The sequence below is a fragment of the Pituophis catenifer genome, unplaced genomic scaffold, assembly GCF_029215685.1.
Source record: "Pituophis catenifer annectens isolate HBS135680 unplaced genomic scaffold, rPitCat1.0.hap2 SCAF_2, whole genome shotgun sequence".
Lineage (NCBI taxonomy): Eukaryota > Metazoa > Chordata > Lepidosauria > Squamata > Colubridae > Pituophis > Pituophis catenifer.
In genome coordinates, this window is record NW_027256882.1 from 115,514,351 (window position 1) to 115,534,188 (window position 19,838).

A 19,838-nucleotide genomic window follows, 5' to 3' on the forward strand; every position below is an offset into this window, starting at 1 on the left:
ATACTGATTTGCACGAATATTATATGCTGCAGGCACATTAGACAACATTACTGTACACCCAACAAGAAAGCTAAAGACTATATCAGGTGGGTTTGTTGCTCTAAAGGACATCATCTATTTGAAGTTGACTAAGTAGACAATATTAGAAGAAAGTGTGTAAAAATTATATGTAGTCTTTCTTGACAACAAGAAAGATCTACTAGACATCCAGTGACCCATTGGGTCAGCAGTTCAGAGATATTTACTTACTTAAACAAAGAAACAAAATAACCATAAGCAAAATAACAGTGGGAATGGGCGTGACTTCCTTCTAGTTAGAGCATTACTCACTGTTCTCTGGTGGCTGATGGCAAAACCTGGCCTTCAAAGCTGGGGTGGGACTGGTTTAACTAAACTCCAGAGACCAGACAGGCGGGTCTATCCAGCTTTCAGAGAGATCGGATGACCCTGATACACTGAACCCTCAGGGGGATGTGGCAGCATTGAAGTGGCCACAAATTTGTGAAAGTTTGTGAAAATTTGAATCCCACAGGAGTCATGAGTCCCACGTTTTGGACACTTTCTGTAATTTAGCTCAGTGGCCCCCAACTTTTGGGCACCAGGGACCAGTTCCATGGAAAGAGATTTTTCTGCAGACCGGAGGGGGCATAGCTTCGGATGCTGGCTGCATCCCACAGATGGGGATTTATTTGTTTAGGTGGCCTGGTTACTGTTATGTCATGGACCTGTGCCAGTCCATGGACCAGGGATTGGGGACCACAACTCAGTTCATTTGAGGTTGGTTCAAAAATTGTTGTCCTATGATGCACCATTTCACCCAATTAAAGGTTACAGACAAAAAGGACTGAGAGTTTTAGTAGTATATAGATTTTTTAAGGCTTTCAATATGAGATTATGATTTCTTCTAATAGCTATACTTTGTTTCCATTATCTTTAAATAACTAGTTAACATAACATCTTGCTATTTCTTTATAAATATGATGGAACTTCCTCATGGATGAAGCTATTGTATGAGCAACTACTGTATGTCACTGCATAAATTAATAGTGAATAGTGGTAATTTAAATAAAAAGTACTACAATGCATGATCATTCTTGTTATTTCAGATAACTATATACATTTACAAAAATAAACTCCTTGCAATATAAATAGATCTGAGCATAAATTTGCATTTTCTAAAGGATATGGTAGAAAACATGAAACAAGCCCTGGCTGTCTTACTTTCTCAAACACATATTTCATTATTAAGGTAATGGATATTTATCATCCCTAATTACATTAAACTGGATTTAAATTTACAGATACTTAAGTTTCAGAGAATATGCTATAAAGCACTACCAACAACAGAAGATAGCTTTTTCTGATCATTCAGAAATAATCATGTTCATATCAAAATAAGAAAAGATAAAACAGTCCATTTGTTCAAATGTCATTCACAGATTAGAAGTAAAATTTCCCACATAATCTTTATGCTTATTGCATTATTTTCTGGGTAGAAATCTATATGATCAAGAGTTGTTCCTGTTGTAGTAGTTATCTGGATTTCTACAGCCGACATACGGTAAACATTTCACCACAATACCTACATTATCTTAACTGTAACTTACAACAGTTCACTTAATGTTTGAAGTTACAATGGCACTGAAAGAAGTGAGTTATAACCATTTTTCAAACTCACAACCATTGCAGCATCCACAGCATCACATGATCAAAATTCAGACGCTTGGCAATTAACTCATATTTGTGACCATTGCAGTGTCCTGAGGTCACATGTTCACTTTTGTGACTTTCTGACAAGCAAACTCAATGGGGAAGCCAGATTCATTTAATCATGTTACTTACTTAATAACTGCAGTGCATCACTTAACAATGTGGCAAGAAAGGTCGTAAAATAGGGCAAAATTCACAACAAATGTCTCGGTTAGTAACATAAACTTTGGGCTCAATTGTGGTCGTAAGAACTACCTATATTTTTGCTCTCAATTAACCCATAAAACAAGTTGTACTGGCTTAACTTAGTAGCTGAATTTTTTTTTAAAAAAAATAGAACGATTAATGCCATTCTGACTATACATTTAATCCAAATATCCATGGATAAAACAGCAATGGCAATCAGCATCCTGAAGGTAAATGGTCTCAAGAGATAAGAGAACTAATTGTCTTATTCATTAAAAGAAATAGGGAAAGAAAAGAATAAGAAAGGGGAGCAGTCACACAATTAAAGTGTTCAAGTCTATCTAATTCCTACAGAGTTTTTCTTTTTAAACCACCCCTCCCATTGCATTCTGCTTTCCAACGTGTATTATTTTCCAATCTATTTCTCCATGAGAAGACCTTTCTTTCTGGGTGGAAAGAATTTCAGAGTTATTGCTAGATTCAAGCAGAATAAAGGGATTTAATTAAGTCTAATAGCAGTTTTAAAAGGCTGCCCCTTCAAAACAACAAATATATCTCTGTGGCAAATGCTTTACCTTTGCACACACAAAAGTTACAAGTGACTATCTTGCAATCCCAGTGGGAGTAAAAGAAAGTCTGTTCCTTCAGTCTGAAATATTTTTGGTAGTTCTTTTTTGAAAACACTGCTGACTGCAAGAACACTGTTTTTTTCTGGGCCAAATATTTCATGATTAGATGTTTCTTGAATGTTTATTTTCCTGAAACCAGTGATTATTCCTTGCATGATTATTTGTTTGCATCCTGTGACATAAACAGTGTAGTAAACTTCTTTAACTATCATTTCCCATTATCCTTTGTATTCTTGTATTCTTCTTTAAAAAGGTTAAAAACATCCCACATGAAGAACACACGAAGAATGGTTAGAGGAACTGGGTATGTCTATTCTAAAGAAGAGAAGAACTAGAGGATGGCATGACAGCAGTCTTTCAATATGTAAGGAACTGTCACAAAGAAGAGGGTGTCAACCTATTCCACAAAGCACCTGAAGGCAGGACAAGAGTAATGGATGGAGACTTATCAAGGAGAGATCCAACCTAGAACTAAGGAGAAACTTCGTGACAGTAATTAATCAGTGGAATGGCTTGCCTCCAGAAGTTGTGGGTACTCCAACACTGGAGATTTTAAAGAACAGATTGGACACCCATTTGTCTGACATGGTAAAGGGTCACCTGCTTGGACCAGAAGATTTGGAAGGTTCTTTTGAAATCTGCTATTTCTGTTATTGTTATTCTGTTATTCTGATCTCACTTGACGCAAATTCTGTAGAAGTTTAAAAATCTTCCCAAATATATTGTTTTTAATGGCATTATTTTCTTTACTGCTTTGTACAGAGAAACTTCTCTACTTCCCCTTTCCCATTCAAACAACCTATAGCTGAGGAAACTCCACAGAAAACTTTGCTTGTTTGTTTCTTTGCTTTGCTTCCTCAGCTCCAAGGACACTCAACAAATGCAGGACATGGAACAACTGCTGTAATATTTAAGAGGTGGGAACCTTCCACTGACTCTGCATGAACATAGAAATTAAAAACAACAACAACACTGGAACGTTTTGGAATGAAGCTGCTATCATTTAGTGCTGATGACTGAGAAAGTGTCTCTCCCGCCCTCATATCTAGGATATCCATATTCTCAAGAATGAAATTTAAAATCTGATGCCCATTGGTGGAAAAAAAAAACTCCGAGTGTATAGAATCATCCTAAACAGATTGCTAATAAGGGATGACACATTTATGATCTAACACTACCTCTTATTAGCACACTTATTCCAAAGTCTGTATCATCAACAAGTGGACATGTAGACTAACAACTAAATTTTCCCAACTTGTGCAGGTGAAGTCTCACAGTGATTTTGTTATGGCACTATTCCACACAAGGTCTCCTAGCAATCAACTGGGATTGATCGCTCCTTTTTTTGTGAATTTTTTTTTTTAAAAATGTAATTTCTTAAGCCTTATAATTCCTATTTCTATGATAATTTATATGTCAAAAATAATAATATTTGTATAATTGATTGATGGGGACATTTTCTACTTTTTCTGGCTGTAGGGTTGCCAAGTCTGCTTCCAAATAATAGCGGACAAGCGGGGGGGGGGGGGGTTTAAGTAGTAAAAAAAAATTTTTTTTTTACAATTAAATTATATATTTTCTTACAAACATTTTAACATGTATTAAAATAATCACTTCAAAACTTTACTTAAAATTCAAAACATCAAATATATTATAATAATATGTAAAATATTAAATTACATTTTACTTTGCTGTCATGTGTATTTTTTATTTGACTGCGCAGCTTTGATCAATTCTTTGTGTTTAAGGAATAATTCTTTAATTTCAGTACAACATTGAGAAATATTAAAAAAATATACAGTTACGTTCGTCAGTCCACAAATTTCCCATGATGCTGAAAATTCGTTCAATGTTTGCATTTGATACTGGAATTGATGCACAATACTGGAACAGTTTCAGTAAACTCAGAGCTGGCTATTTCTTGAAAAAGTATGTCCATTTATCAAGGGATGAATTGTCCTGCAGATGAATATAAACTTCTTCTAAGGCAGAAATTTCATCGGAGAGAGTGTTGGGTGGAAGTTCTTCTCACCATGGTGATAATAACCAGATGTTCGTCATTTCTTCTAAAGTTGGAGGATTATTGCGATCAATTAGATTAAAACAATTTAGCATCTCATATACTGAATCGGTGAAATTATACCACTTTTCTAGGTACGCAATGGCACTTTGATAGACGTTGATGGCTTCTTTCTTGAACTTTTGCACGGCATTCTCAGGCAAATGTTTTTTACGTAAGGCAAATAAAACTTTCATTCCCAAAAACTGCTCATCATATTTTTTTTGCAAAGAATCACGCAGTTTACACATGATAATGTGAAGATCACATGCAAGAATTTTCTTGCTTTCCAGCTTCAGTAGGGTGTCTTGCATTATTGACATGAAGAAGTGCATGAAATATAAATACAATTCTGAAATTGTTGGTTCATCGTCCTTCGCGAGTTCATTTTCCTGATCCGAAATAAGGTTCCAGATAACCTTATGGCACTCATCAGATCCAAGAGAAATAAAATATGATTTTAGAGGTATCCAGTTTAAAAGAAGTCTTTCGACCGCTTTAAACAAACTTAACCAACGTGTTGGAACATGGCGCAAAACTTCATGGAATTCTGACTCGCAAAACTCAAAAAATGATTTCAACTTTTCTCGTTTCTTCACAGAATTCGAAAATTCGGCAAAAACCTTCAGCACTACATTTTCGATATCAAAAGATAACTGCTTTAATGCATTTTTTGTGCTGTTGTGTAAAATGTGATTATTGCAATGAGCATTTGATCTTTGTCTCATTCTAACTTATGAAAAAAAAGACAAAACGCGATTCTCCTATCCTTATTCTCTTAGACTGTACAGCTTTAGATTACGTACCATTTCATCATAAAGCTTTTGAATAAAAAAAAGTCCACTATTTTGTGAAAAAAAATAGTGAACATAATGTGAAAAAAGTGGACTGTCTGCTCAAATAGTGGACACCTGGCAACCCTATCTGGTTGTGCATATTTATTTCTAATGAAGCTCTTCACAAACAATACATTTTGTGCAGCTATGAGATCTGTCACTCTTTGGTCATTCCATGAGAGACATAATAAAAGACTGGAATACCATCTCAGGATTCCTGCTTGGTTGCCAGCATATTAGTCTCCCATATGTGCTATTTGCTAATGCTTTCTGCTACATCTTAACAAGGCAATGAACCTCAAACCCATTTACTAGTTAGAGGCATTGACATTAAAAAAAAAACCCATTACCTCATGATGAGAATGTTGATTCTATTCAGCAAAGGTCACTTTGTGAATGTGTACATAAATATCCATCAAAAGTCATAAACCTATACTATTATGGATCTCTTTGACAGCAGAAATGCTTCTTGATTGGAAACTTATTCAGTAGGATCACATTAAATCTGCTGATGGTTGGCAATGCGACTGAAAATTTTACTAACACTATATTAGCAATAATACCAGTCTGAAATGAGACTTCAGTAAGGAAACTTTATTTGCCTCTCAATGTAAAGTGAGGTTAATAATTGAGAGAGGAGTTGAAAAAGAGGTTGTGAGTCTTTATAGAACATCAGAGGAGACAATGTTTAAAAATGCTTTGATGAAAGCATTACCCTCAATATTTGTGAATCTAGAGCCACATGTTCCTGTGAAATGGTCCCAGCTTTTTGGAACATTTTGGCTCCTCAGGTGAGATTGGCTCCCACCCTCCAGACCTTTTGTAAGATCCTTAGGTCCTGATACTGCCAGTTGGCCTAGGGCTCCAAAGGAAGACATATCATACTGAACGTGGATGATTGATTAATAGCAGTTCCTTTCCTCCACTGTATGAATATTATCTTTATTTTATTTTCACTCACCCCTTCCCCCATCAAGTGGATATTCCTTATAGGCATGCTAATTGTAGCATTAATAATATTTTTTGCCTGCTTCTGCTGTTGCCCCCTAGTAAGCAATCAGTCGATATGATAAAATTATGCTATTCCAAAGAGGTTTAGTATACTGAAAAAGCAGAATAGCAATATAGAAACCAGTCAGAAACTGAGGAAGCAAATTGCTTTGTTTAATCTTTTCAAAGCAATGTATGACAACAGCAAGCCAACTGAATTAACAGAAACATATAATTAATATCACATCCAACTGCAGTCAGTACTCTTTGCAATGTTCATAGGTTATGTTTTTAAGTCTGCTTTCCTATCTTCCATCTCTGTTTTTAGATCAGCTGTCATATCCTCCATTTTTCCCCAAGATTATTTATTGTAATTGTTCTCACATTGGAATATGTCAATTTAAAATATGCCTTTTGGAAAGTTATAAAATGCCTAATGGATCATTTTATAACTTTCAGTTGGAGGGTGAGAAAAAGAATTGAAATGTGATACTACAGACTCATTACATAAATCTAGAATGTTCAAAGTTAACTACTTACAACAAACATCCTCTTGCTCGACTTTTCCATGAATCACTGGAATTCTGGAATTTACAGAAGCTAGTTAATGCAACTTACTCCTTGGTAACAAATGGTGTTAGTAGTCAAAATTCAAATCTACTCGTTGCATGAACTGAACAGAATCTGTTTTGCAAGTGCTTTCCATTCCGGATCCCATCTTCAGTAACATTTTTCTTTTTTAAGAGAAACACTTGTCTTACCACAATCCTGCTGATACTGTTGAAGTCAGATCCATTCTCCTTCTCTTTTTTCACATGGGAACTATTGGGCAAAGTGGTTCAATAATTGTCATAAAATGTATAGTACAAGAAACTAACTGCCATTGTAACATCTATAAATGATAATCCAATGCTTGGATTTCTTAATCCAAAGATTTCTTAAACTCTTCTGCTGCAGATAAAAGAAAAGCTGAGGCGTGGGAGAGATTGAGAGTTGGAAAGATCAAGTGTTGGAAGTTGGCTTTCCAAAACTACATCCCTCCCCTTGTGTGTGTGTGTGGGGGGGGATTTTTGTGTATTGGTTTGTGTGTATTTGCTAAATGACAAAAAATGGTCTAGGAGAAACCAAGCATCCCTGGCCATGATTTTAATTTGTGGCCTGTAGGCCTAGGAATTAAGGAAAATACCACAAATTTTAGAGCAGGGAGCAGGCTCATCCCAGCCCTTTAATTCTAACATCCCAACTTTGGCTGTTTTCTGCTTCAAACATATGTATTTAAAATGCTTTGTATTGTTTCCTCTAAGGGGGGGGGGATTTACATTCCTCAAATTCTCTCTCTTCACCTTTCAGTTCTTCTACCACAATTTGTGCTCCCTTTTGTTCTCTGTTTGTTTTCTGTTTCCTGACATAAATCTTTTTAACCTTTACAGGATTCTAGATTATCCTAAAAGATCAAGCAAGCCACTTTCTGTACTTGGTTAACCCTTTTATACATTCCTCAGTTCTGTATTCCCATTTGCAAGTATATTATACCAGCATTATGGTTACTTATTATTACCTAACATTACTTACTAACATACTTACATTTTGTACCAAACTTCTTCAAGTTTTTGTCTTCTATTCTACTGTTACCTGCTATTGCCACATCAGTTATTCACATTTTCTTTTCAGCCACAGTTAAATCAGGTGTGTTTTGCAGTTATGTAGTCCATCAATGTTGCTGTATGGATGAAGGAGATTGATTGTCATTATTTTTCTGGTCTTCCTATCCAGGGTTCTAATTCTGCTTGAGCCCAATCCTCTATTCCAGGTATGTATCTAATGACTGGAATTGCCTAGGTATTAATTGCCTTGATGATTTTTCCTCCATTGAATTTGGACTTTGAGATGTATTCATTACTAACCTTCTTCTTGAGATCAGCGTGCTTAATGTTGTCATATGCTTAATGTTGGGCATCATCAGCTTGTATGATGCCCAAGTATTTGCAGTGATCTTCTTCATCCAGATTCTTGATATTATTTCCATAGAGCATCTTGATTCCTTCAGGTTGTACTACTTTTTCCTGTTTAAGGGTGAGCATGACACATTTGTCCAGTCCAAACTCCATTGTAATATGTTGGCTTTATATACAAACAATATTGAGCAGTGATTCACTTTAAGGTGGTGTTTTTCCATATAAAGGAGGTTGGATAACCTGGCAGATATTTTTGATGTTTGATAGTGATGGCATGATTTGTTCAGGATTGCTGACAGAGATACCAGTGCAATGACAAACAGTAGTGGTGATACTGAGTCTCCCTGAACAATTTTTCTCTGGGTGATAACCTCTCCCAGCTATCACAACAATCTGAAAACGGTGTCTTCAAAGCTTCTGATGTTTCTACTAACTCTTGTTATCTTTAGGCACTTGATTATCTATTTCTTCTTTGTCAAGTAAAAGTGACAAAGAACTTGACTGGTTCATTGCAGTCTCTCCATTGATGGATTGGTAAAATGTTTCTGATTCGATTGAAACTGAAGATTCTGCTTATAGTTGAAATTTGAGTTTTGTATCTGCTGATCTTCTTGGCTTGGTTATTTGCTACTATATTGATTTTCTTGGCTTGCTGTTCTCTACTATATTATATTTAGTGCTTCATTGATCTTCCTTGTTTCTGTGCAATGTTTCTTGATCAGGTATTGTTTGGTCTTCTTGTTCTTTGGCTTTTCTTCTTCATATTTTTTAAATTTGTTCTAGGTTACTTGCATCTGACTTAAGCGTGTTGATATTGTTTTGCAACTTAATCAGCCATTTTGGTGGTCCATTGTTTTGATTTTTTTTCTGGTTTATTGATTTTGCATTCCAGATATTAGTTATAACTTCAGGTGTGCCATACATATGTCAAATACTCAGAACTTATGGAAGACTCTAAAGAACATAACAAATACTAAATAAATCTATAGTACTCAAGATTTCAAATGAGCAATAAAAAAAATCAAGATTTGAAAGGGGCAAGGAAGAGATGGTTTGATGGCCCAATATTACAAAAAACTAACAACGGAACAAGTAGAATCATTATTCAAGGTGATTACTTTTAATTCAAATAACAAAAACAATATCAAAGATGTGAGAAGAATCATATGTAACTTTTAGAAAAAACAGGAAGACCTGAAGAATGCTTAGTCATGCATCAATTATTTTGAGTGATGATTGCAAGATATGTACCCCACATTAGCTGAATTTACATATTGTGCATCTGAAGTATATACACATAGATCAGACAGGTTAATAGATAGATAGATAGATAGATAGATAGATAGATAGATAGATAGACAGACAGACAGACAGACAGACAATAGATACATAGCAGCATATTTATACACCTACTAGTGTGTGTGTGTGTGTGTGTGTGTGTGTATGAATACACACACACACACACACACACACACACACATACACATTATGAAAAAAAGGTAGCAATCATATTTTTAGATATTGAAAAGCTGTTGAAATGGTTATTTGTCATGGAAGCTCTAGATAAAATAAACTCTGAGAAAAATTTACAACTTCAAATAGCAAAGATTACAGTAAATTGAACACTATGCAACCTTTTAAAAATGTAAGGCACAAGGATAGCGGCTTCACTCTCTTTAGTATGTGCACTTTGGAAGTTCTAGCAAACAGGATCCAAAAAGAGAAACAAATAATTGGGATAAATTTCAAGAAGTGCAATGCAAGATGACATGCTGTGACAGATGACAGAGCACTAATAACAATTACAGAACCAAAAATCTCTATGTGGTAGCTGATGCAAGTAAACACTTTCTGGATATAAAATTAATGAAAAAAAACCTAAGACAGTAAAAAAAGCATTTATTCTCTGAAGAAGACAACATTGTAAAAAAAAAAAAAGTGGCTGTGAGATAAAAAAAGATTTAGTGAAATATCCAGGACTCTACTTGATTGAACATAAAAAAAAGATATTTTAAAATTACCACAACAAATTGTTTTTATTTATTTTATTTTACTTACTCATTTATTTTATTTATGTATTTTGTCAAGCATGTATTTGATAACAGATACAAGTGTAAACATAATTATGAATACATGAAATGGATACGAATAAAAGGAAACATTAGGACAGGGGTGGTAGGCATGTTGGTGTGCTTAAGCACACCCCTTAGAGACCTCTTAGAAATGAGGTGAGGTCTACAGTAGACAGTGTAAGGTTAAAGTTTTGGGGGTTTGGGGAAGAAAGCACAGAGTCAGGTAGTGTATTCCAGGCGTTGACAACTCTATTACTGAAGTCGTATTTTCTGCAGTCTAGTTTGGATTGGTTTACCATGAGTTTGTATCTACTGTGTGCTCTTGTATTGTTTTGGTTGAAGCTGAAGTATTCATTGACTGGCAGGACATTGTAGCAGATGATTTTATGTGCTACACTTAGGTTAGACCGAAGACGTCGCAGTTCTAAATTGTCTAAGCCCAAAATTTCAAGTGACATAAGGTATTTTGTTGCGAGCAGAGTGGAAGACTCTTCTCGTGATATATCTTTGGACTTGTTCAATTGTATTAGTGTCCGATATGCAGTGCAGGTTCCAGACAGATGAGCTGTATTCAAGAATTGGTCTGGCAAAAGTTTTGTATGCCCTAGTTTGCAGTTCAATATTACTGGAGAAGAAGCTATGCAAGATTAGGTTAACAACTCTTAATGCTTTTATAGAAATGCTGTTACAGTGAGATCTGGCACTTAGATCATTTGAGATAAGTACTCCAAGGTCTTTGACAGAATAAGGGTCGTCTGCTAGGTTGTATCCATCCAGCTTGTATTTTGTGTTCTGATTTTTTTTTTTTTTGCCAATGTGTAAGACAGAGCATTTGTTGGTTGAGATTTGGAGTTGCCAAATCTGACTATTCTGACAGTCAAGGTCTTTTTGTAGAGTAGCAGCATTGTCAGTGGTGTTGAATAGTTTTACATCATCAGCGAAGAGAACGCAGTTGCTTATAATATGATCGCAAATGGATAGACCTTAAGTGATCTTGAAAATAGGAAAGGTGGAAAAGTTTTAAATTTCTTGACTAGGGTCTCATCATAATAATAACATTGAATACACAACCCAAGATGAATTTTCTATTCCAAAATGCACCAACTCAATTTCAGACAAAAATCTGAGGACTGATAATATACAATTTGTACTCTGAGGTAGAAAAAAAAAGATGATTGAGAAACTTGCAAAACTCAAAAGAAAGAGGCAAACTACCATTTCCTAATCTAGTTAAAGAGCAAATGCCTATAATGGGTAACAAAATGGATAAAATTTCTGAATAGCAGAATATCAATTTAGAGAAGGCACAGATTTAGCTAATGGACCTCTTAGATATTTATGATATAAAGTAACAAATTTTTTAAAAAAATCTTCAGACACTTATAAATAAAATTTATTTAAAAATTAGGAATGTATGTAAAAGTAAGGATAAATTTAGAAAACTTACTATTATCATCACTGTTCAATGTTTTTATTTTAAGTAAATTTATGGTAAAAAGGTTTAATTACATATACCAATGTAATACCATGTTTCCCCAAAACTAAGACATGTCCAGATAATAAGCCCAATTGGACTTTCGAGCACATGTGCTAAAATAAGCCTTCCCGAAAATAAGCCTCCCAAAATACTTAGATGCATGCGCAGTTGCCGCGCAAACAACATGACGTGAGGAGGCGAGGCTGAAGAGGGGGGAAAGGGAGGGGGAACATGCCCCATGCACCCCACACCTGCCATGCATCTGCCATCACGCAGAGGCTGCTCCCGCAAACCCTAGCTTGTGTGCCCCTTCTCTTAGAGGCGGCTGCAAAGAGTGGCTGCAAAAAAACCCTCTTGCCAGTCCTAGCCCTGTTGACCTGGGACTGGGGGGAGAGCGACTGGTGCTGGAGCTCCGAGCAGTGGCTGTTGCGGGCTGTCTGTGCAGCCATGAAGCAGGATTGGCGTGGCCAGTTCTTGCCCGCAGCATTGCTGGCGAGGATAGGATCAGAGCCACTGCTGCCCGAGATCAGCAGGCCAGTTTTGGTGAGCCAGACACACTGCTGCCACTTGGGAAAAAAAGAGAGAGAGGAGACACTACGAGAGAGCCCATTTCTGATGATCTTCTCCTCCCAGGCGGCAGCAGTGCATTCAGCTTCCCAAATCTGTCTTGCCAATCTCGGCCGGCAAGGGGGAATGGCAGGTGGGGAGGAGTGGGGCAGTGGAGAAGTGAGACACATGGAGAGAGACAGGGCTCCCCTTGCCGTCTTTCCCCCCCCTCGCCAGGCATGGCAGGAGCTGGAAAACAGGTAAGACACAGTGGAGAAGACAGGCATAGAGACACTGCAACAGGAATGAATATCCTACCATCTGCTTTTATTTGGTAATGGCACGCTGACCTTTTAGCCAGATCTCAACTCCACATCCTTTGGAGATTTGGGAGGCAACTATTTTTTCTCCTTGCTTTCCCCCCCCCAACTTCATTCTTTGACTGGGAGGGGAGGGCATGGGATGAGGCATTCTTGCTTCAGCTGAGAGCACTGCACATCCCTCTCAGCCCTGAACCCGACAGCAGAGTGAAGCTTCCCCCCAGCCTTCAATGTCTGGGCCGCGTGAACTGAACCCAAGAGATACAAAGAAGCATATTGGAAAGGGCCAGCCACAATTTGCGGCATGGACTTTTGTCCCAGCTTTTTCCACTAACGGAAAACCAATCAAACTTTTTGGTTTTCCCCCTCCAGATCTGCCTCGGTTGCAATGTGCACTTACATGAATTTGTCGCTGGCCATGGTTTTGCAGAAGAAGGCTGGACAAGGAGATGCAGGATTGCAAAGGGAGACTTGGACCGCTTTTCTAAACTTGGATTAAAGTCCGAAGTTGTTGTGCTCTCCACCTAGCAACTTCAAGCTCCTGCTGCATTCCTTACGTTCAAATGGTCGCTTCTCTGCCGTGTCTTACCTGACTTCCAGATCCTGCCATGCCCGGCGAGGGGTGGGTGGGAGAAGAGATAGCAAGGGGAGCCCCGTCTCGCTCGATGCATCTTGCTTTTCCACCACTCCACCCCTCCCCACCTGCCACTCCCCCTCGCCGGCTGAGATCAGCAAGCCAGATTCGGGAAGCTGAATGTGCTGCTGCCACCCGGGAGGAGAAGAACGTCTCTCACAGTGTCTCCTCTCTCTTTTCTTCTCCCGAGTGGCAGCGGTGCATTCAGCTCACCGAATCTGGCCTGCTGATCTTGGGCGACAGCGGTTGTGTGGGGCATGTTCCCCTCCTTCACACCCCAAGGCTCACTTCCTCACCTTGTGCTGTTTGCACGGGAAGTAACAAAAAAGCTGCCACGATTGCTGGAGGCAGTGGCCTGAGCGGCACCGGTGAAGCAGCTGGTCGGCACTCTGGGGCCAAGGGATAAGACCCCTTATTAGGGATAAGACCCCTGATAATAAGGCCAAGGCCATATTTTGGGGGGTCAAAAGAAAATAAGATCTTGTCTTATTTTCGGGGAAACATGGGATATCTGGATTCATGAAACACCAAAAAACACAACAAAAATTGTTTAATGAAGGAAGGAACATTGAAAGTTAATGTAGCTTCCAAAATCAGAAGAATAGAAACCAATCTTTAAAAAAGGAGAGACTGCGATAAAAGTATCAGAATTTGAAAGGCTTGAACAAAATCAAGGTCACTAATTTGGACATATTTACAAATAATCACTTTGATATGATATAGAAAGAGAACAATTGAAAATCTATGTGATAAAATGGGTGCAAAACTTCGAAGTAGCAATAATAGAGATAGCAATAATCAACTAAAGAATTATGGGGGAAAAATCTATAGCATTCCCTCCAAGTTACAACTTAAAGGGAAATTGGTTTAAAATTTTTTACAGACGGTACATAACTCTCTTTACTGGAGAAAACAATTATGTTTGGAAGATCCACTAACTCTTCCAAACATAATTTCTTTAAAGGGAAACCAGGCCACCAAAGTACATGGTTACTAGACACCATCGAAGCTGAAACCAGCCAGACAATAGAAAGACTCAAAGAAACAGTGCAAGATTGAAAGATGTGAAAAGAGCTGGCCCACAGAATTGCCAAAGTTGAACATGATTGAATGAATATCATCATCATCATCATTATCATCATCATCATCATCATCATCATCACATAATTCTGTAAAAATTTGCCATGATAAATGAAGTATATAACAAATGTTGGAAACCCCACAAAAAGGATTTTATCATATGTAGTGTTATGTTAAAAAAAAATCTCAAAAGTATATCAGATCAGTGGTGGGATTCAAAATTTTTTACTACGGGTTCTGTGGGCGAGGCTTGGTGGGTGTGGCATGGCTTGGTGGGTGTGGCTTGGTGGGTGTGGCAGGGGAAGGATACTGTAAAATCTCCATTCCCACCCCCCTCCAGGGGAAGGATACTGTAAAATCTCCATTTCCGCCTGATCAGCTGGGACTCTGGAGGCAGAGAATAGATGGAGGTGGGCCCAGTCAGAGGTGGTATCGACCAGTTTTCCGAACTACTCAAAATTTCTGCTACCGGTTCTCCAGAACTGGTCAGAACCTGCTGAATACCACCTCTGCATCAGATGTACATCAAATCTTCAAAAGTCTTCAAAACAAAATATTTGTTTTGATATTTTTAGATATTTTTATCAGGTAAAATTCCAGAAAACAGAAATGAAAAACATCACACTTTGCTTATATATATGCTGAAAGCTGCAAGAACAAACCCGGTCTGACACTGGAAAAGAGAAATCTTGATGACAGTATAAGATTGGGGAACTAAAATTGGAGAAAGCTTGCAATGGCAAAATTGACATTAATAGAAGTTTAACCAAATTAAAACAGCTCCCTTAAATATAACACAATATGCAGCAAATCATCTTTAGACATCTGGAGTTGGGTTTCTAGGATTTAAACAGAGACCAGCAATAATCTTTAATGTTCATGCTAAAGAACCGATATCTAAATTGTGCTCAGTAGTTGGGGACACAGATAGAAGGAAAAGGAGAAATGTGTTACTGGAAAGATTTTTTATAATGCTTTTAATCTATATTTAGCATTTTTGTTTTATTTTATCTTATTTTTTGTCTTTTGCTATTAAACAATAAAAGTATTAAAATAAAAAAGTTAATTTTCAATACAGCAGATACTACTTTGGATACTCCTATTTTAAAATAGCATATATTCTAAGTAAAAAACAACAAATGTAATCTGAATATAAATTTAATTTCATTGCTTATAAATCTTCATAAGCTCCATATGACAAAATGTATAGAGTTGGCAAAGAATCTGTAAGTAAACAGAATGATTCCCCCCCCCAGCTATCTAGACAACGTAAATTGTAGGACAAGAACCTGAATCTGCATCACATTTCCCAGAAAGAGAATGGAAACAATTAAAATAAATTGAGATAACATGACAAAATATTCTAGGATATCAGGGAAGAATAGGTGGCCATTTATTACTGATCCTGAGAGCATCTACCTGAGGTATCACAATTTAATTATAAAATTGCTCACATATGAGTCCCTCCCCAAAACAGCCATTTCTCCCTCACATCAGACTAGTTACCAAATGATTGTAAGCTAGCCAGCGTGACATCAGTTTTCAGAATATATCCAGGGGAGTTGTGAATAATTATAGGTTTCTCAGCTTAACAATGTTCTGGGCAAATGTCTAGAAATGATAACTAAAGCAAAGATAAACCCATAGAAGAATAATCCTTTGCTGAAGGAAAATCAGCATGGATTTTGTAAAAATAATCCTGCCTCAACTATCTTCTATATATATATATATATTTCAGAATGTCAATAGACACATGAACTTTGTAAGGATAGTTTGCTTGGATTTCCAGAAGAATGACAAAGTTTCCCATCAAAGATTTTGAATTAACTTAGTGGTCATTAAAAAAAGGCCTATCCTTTCATGGATTGCTAACTGTAGCAAAAACTAGGAAAACATGGACAATTTACTTAATAGAAATAAGTAAGAAGCAGAGTCCCTCATAGACAATGTTGAGATTTATTTTTTAAAAATGTACATCAGTCAAATATCTTGACATAGGGCCGTGATTGGAAACTTATGGCATGTGTGCCACAGGTGGCATGCGGAGCCATATTTGTGGGCACGTGAGCATTGTCTTAGCTAAGCTCCAGCACACATGCGTGCACCGGACAACTGAATTTTGGGCCTTCCGGGCCCACAGGAAGTCAGGAAACAGGCTGTTTCCTGCCTCCAGAGGGCCATCAGGGGAGGGGTGGGGAGTGGGGAAGGCTGTTTTCGCTCTCCCCAGGCTCCAAGAAAGCCTTTGGGGCCCGGGGAGAGTAAAAAATGGGCCTACCAGGCCCACCGGGCCATTGTGTGCCAAAAGCGGGGAAGTTTAGGAGATTGTGCGCACATATGCGGGGGGGGCAGGGCACATTAAATTATGGGTGTGGGCACACGCGTGCGACCCCTCTGTACTCCCACCCTCTTTTGGCATGCAACGGCAAAAAAGTTAGCCATCACTGACATAGGGTATGGCTGTAAGGTTTCCAGGTTTGTGGAGAATATCAAACTGTTCATGCTGCAAGACTTGTAAAGACCTCCAGAAGAATTTCTTTAAACTTGATGAATGATTAATATGATACATTTTAACCTGGGGAATTAATTTCCATAGGACATGATGATGTCTTTAAAAGAACTAGCAGTGTTGATACTTAGGACTATCTTTATTGGGGGCAGCATTCTTTCAAATAAAAATTAAAGGGTGAACACACATAAATGTTCCTATATCTTGCTTACAAGCAACCTAAAGCCATCAAATTGGTCACCATGAAAACATGTTTAAGATTAGGCCTTTACCTCATCCAGCAGGTTTTTTATGTCCTTATAATCTTCTTAAAAATATGTCAGCAAAATTTATGTTTGTATATAAGACATGGGAGAGCCAGTGGTTAAGGTACAGGGAAAAAAGCCCCAAAGACTGAGTTCTAATCCTATTTTAGGCACAAAACCTAAGGCTAGGTTTATCCAAGGTGGATAACCTGGGACTAGTCACTCTCTTTCAGCTTCAGGAAAGAGTCAATGGCAAACCCCTTCTGAAATCTTGTCAAGAAAACCTCAGGGACTAGTTCTGACAGCAACCAGGAATCAGTGACTTTGCATGGACACACATGCAAAACCAATGGAGGACTAGTGGTTATCTCAATATTGCTAAAATACAATGGTCAGCATCTCTGTTACTGTACATATAGTAAAGCCTTGTATACAACTTTGTACTATATTAATCTATTCAGAAAAAAGACTGAGTGAATTAAAAACAACTTTACTCCTGGTTAAAATTTCAGTTGATTCAAATCTTATTATGTAGTTAATACTTTATTACATTGAAACTCAAGCTGGTAAAAACCATACATAAATGCCTAAAATCTAGTTCTGCTTTACTCTTTTTTAAAAAAATCAATCTAAATTTATCTGTCATTATGACATTCAGTATCTGAGGAATGACCTAGGATCTTAGAAAATCAGTAAACTGTTAATATTATATCTTCATAGTTTTTTTTGTAAAAGAACATGGAATCATATAATGCAATGGTAGGAAGGAACCTTGAAAATCATATAAACCCAATTCAGGAATCTAATACATTATTTCTAGCTGACAGCCATCCAGCCCTTTGTTTAAATACTTCAAACCAAGAGTCCACCAATTCCTGAAATACTCTGTTCAATTAGCTCCTACCATTAGAAAATGTCTTTTTATCTCCAACTGAGATAACAGAATAATGGAGTTGGAAGGGACCTTGCGGGTTGCACCCACAACTTCTGAAGATAGCCCATTCTACTGGTAAATTGTTCTTATTGTCAGAAAAATTCTCCTTAGTTCTAGGTTGGTTTTCTCCTTGATTAGTTTACAGCCATTGCTTTTTGTCCTGCCTTCTGGTGCTTTGCAAAATAGGTTGACCCATCTTTTTTGTGGCAGCCCCTCAAATATTGGAATACAATTATCATGTCACCCCTAGTCCTTCTTTTCACTAGATTAGACATACCCAATTCCTGCAACTGTTCTTCATATTTTTTAGCCTCCAGCCCTCTAATCATCATTGTTGCTCTTTTCTGCATTGTTTCCAGAATCTCAACATCTTTTTTATATTGTGGCAACCAAAACTGGATGCAATATTCCAAGTGTGGTCTTACAAGACCTTATAAAGCGATACTAACACTTCATGTGATCTTGACTCTATCCTTCAGTTAATGCAGCCTGGGAATGCCTAAGCAGACAAGATCTCTTTGTCCTGTCCTCTGGGACAACACTGAACAAATTGTCTTCTGCATACCTTCAGATTATATTTCTGAAGTTTTTTCTTCTCCAGATTAAACACTGCTTCCAGCTTCTCTACATTTATTCCTTTCTAGATATGATCCAGTTGTTAATGTTTTTCCTAAAATGTGATGTCCAGATTCAATATTTTAGGTGTAAAACAGAGTAGAAGGAACAATGGCATGTATTGCTTTAGGCAGGAGAAAATGGGACTCAGTTCAATGTCAGCCATTTCTCTGTGAAATATAAGCTGTTCAGTTTCCTTTCACCACCAGCCTTTGGCTCTCTGTAGTTGCCAACATTGAAAAGTTCAGGTATAAGAATTTGTTTGCCACTAGCATGTCGAAGGTTAGTTGTAATTGTCAAGAAATGCCATGTACTAACAAGTTCTATAATGTTCTTCTGATGCTTGTAAAATGGACAGTCTTGAAATAAGAAAAAGATGCATTTGCACTACTCAGGCAATAAAAGAAACAAGCAGTTGCACTGCCTAAAATGTGCCTCAAAGACATTTTATTTTACCTCTTGGTGTGTCACGTCTGATGTTTGAACAACCAAAATGTATATTGTCGAGGGACGTATCACACTGTAACGTTCCCATTTCTTTTAAATGCAAAAATATATTAATTATGAACTCTGGGTCTTCTTCAAGGGAAATTGTAGAGTGATCAACAAATCACAGTAGTCTAAGTCTCCCCTTCCCCAAGAACATATGAGCAAGATGAAAATATGAACAAAATCTCTGAGAAGTTTTCACTACAGTTGGGAATTAATTGACATGACTTTGCTTTTAATGTGAAGAATAGAGAAAGGAAAAGTATAACAGGCATGAAGTTGCTAGGAAACATCGCACTACAAGTGAAGTTCATTCCATTTGTGGCTATACAGAGAATATAAACACACACACACACACACACACACACACACACACACCCATGCACACACACACACACACAGAGGGTTTCATTAAAAATATCATAAAGCATCAACACAAGAACCTAGATAAACAACAATATGCTCTAATTATTTACTTCAGGAGAGTTTTTTAAACCTCCCTTCAAAACTGTATTAATAAAGCATAAATAGAGGCTTGATAAGAGATTCCAAATA

The 19,838-nt window shown here is 37.3% G+C and overlaps 1 protein-coding gene across 2 annotated transcripts in view; it reads right to left on the minus strand.

Annotated features, from left to right (window-relative positions):
- The window catches only part of TENM2 (teneurin transmembrane protein 2), an 823,064-nt gene that overhangs the window by 96,178 nt on the left and 707,048 nt on the right, over window positions 1-19,838 (minus strand). The window lies entirely within an intron of this gene.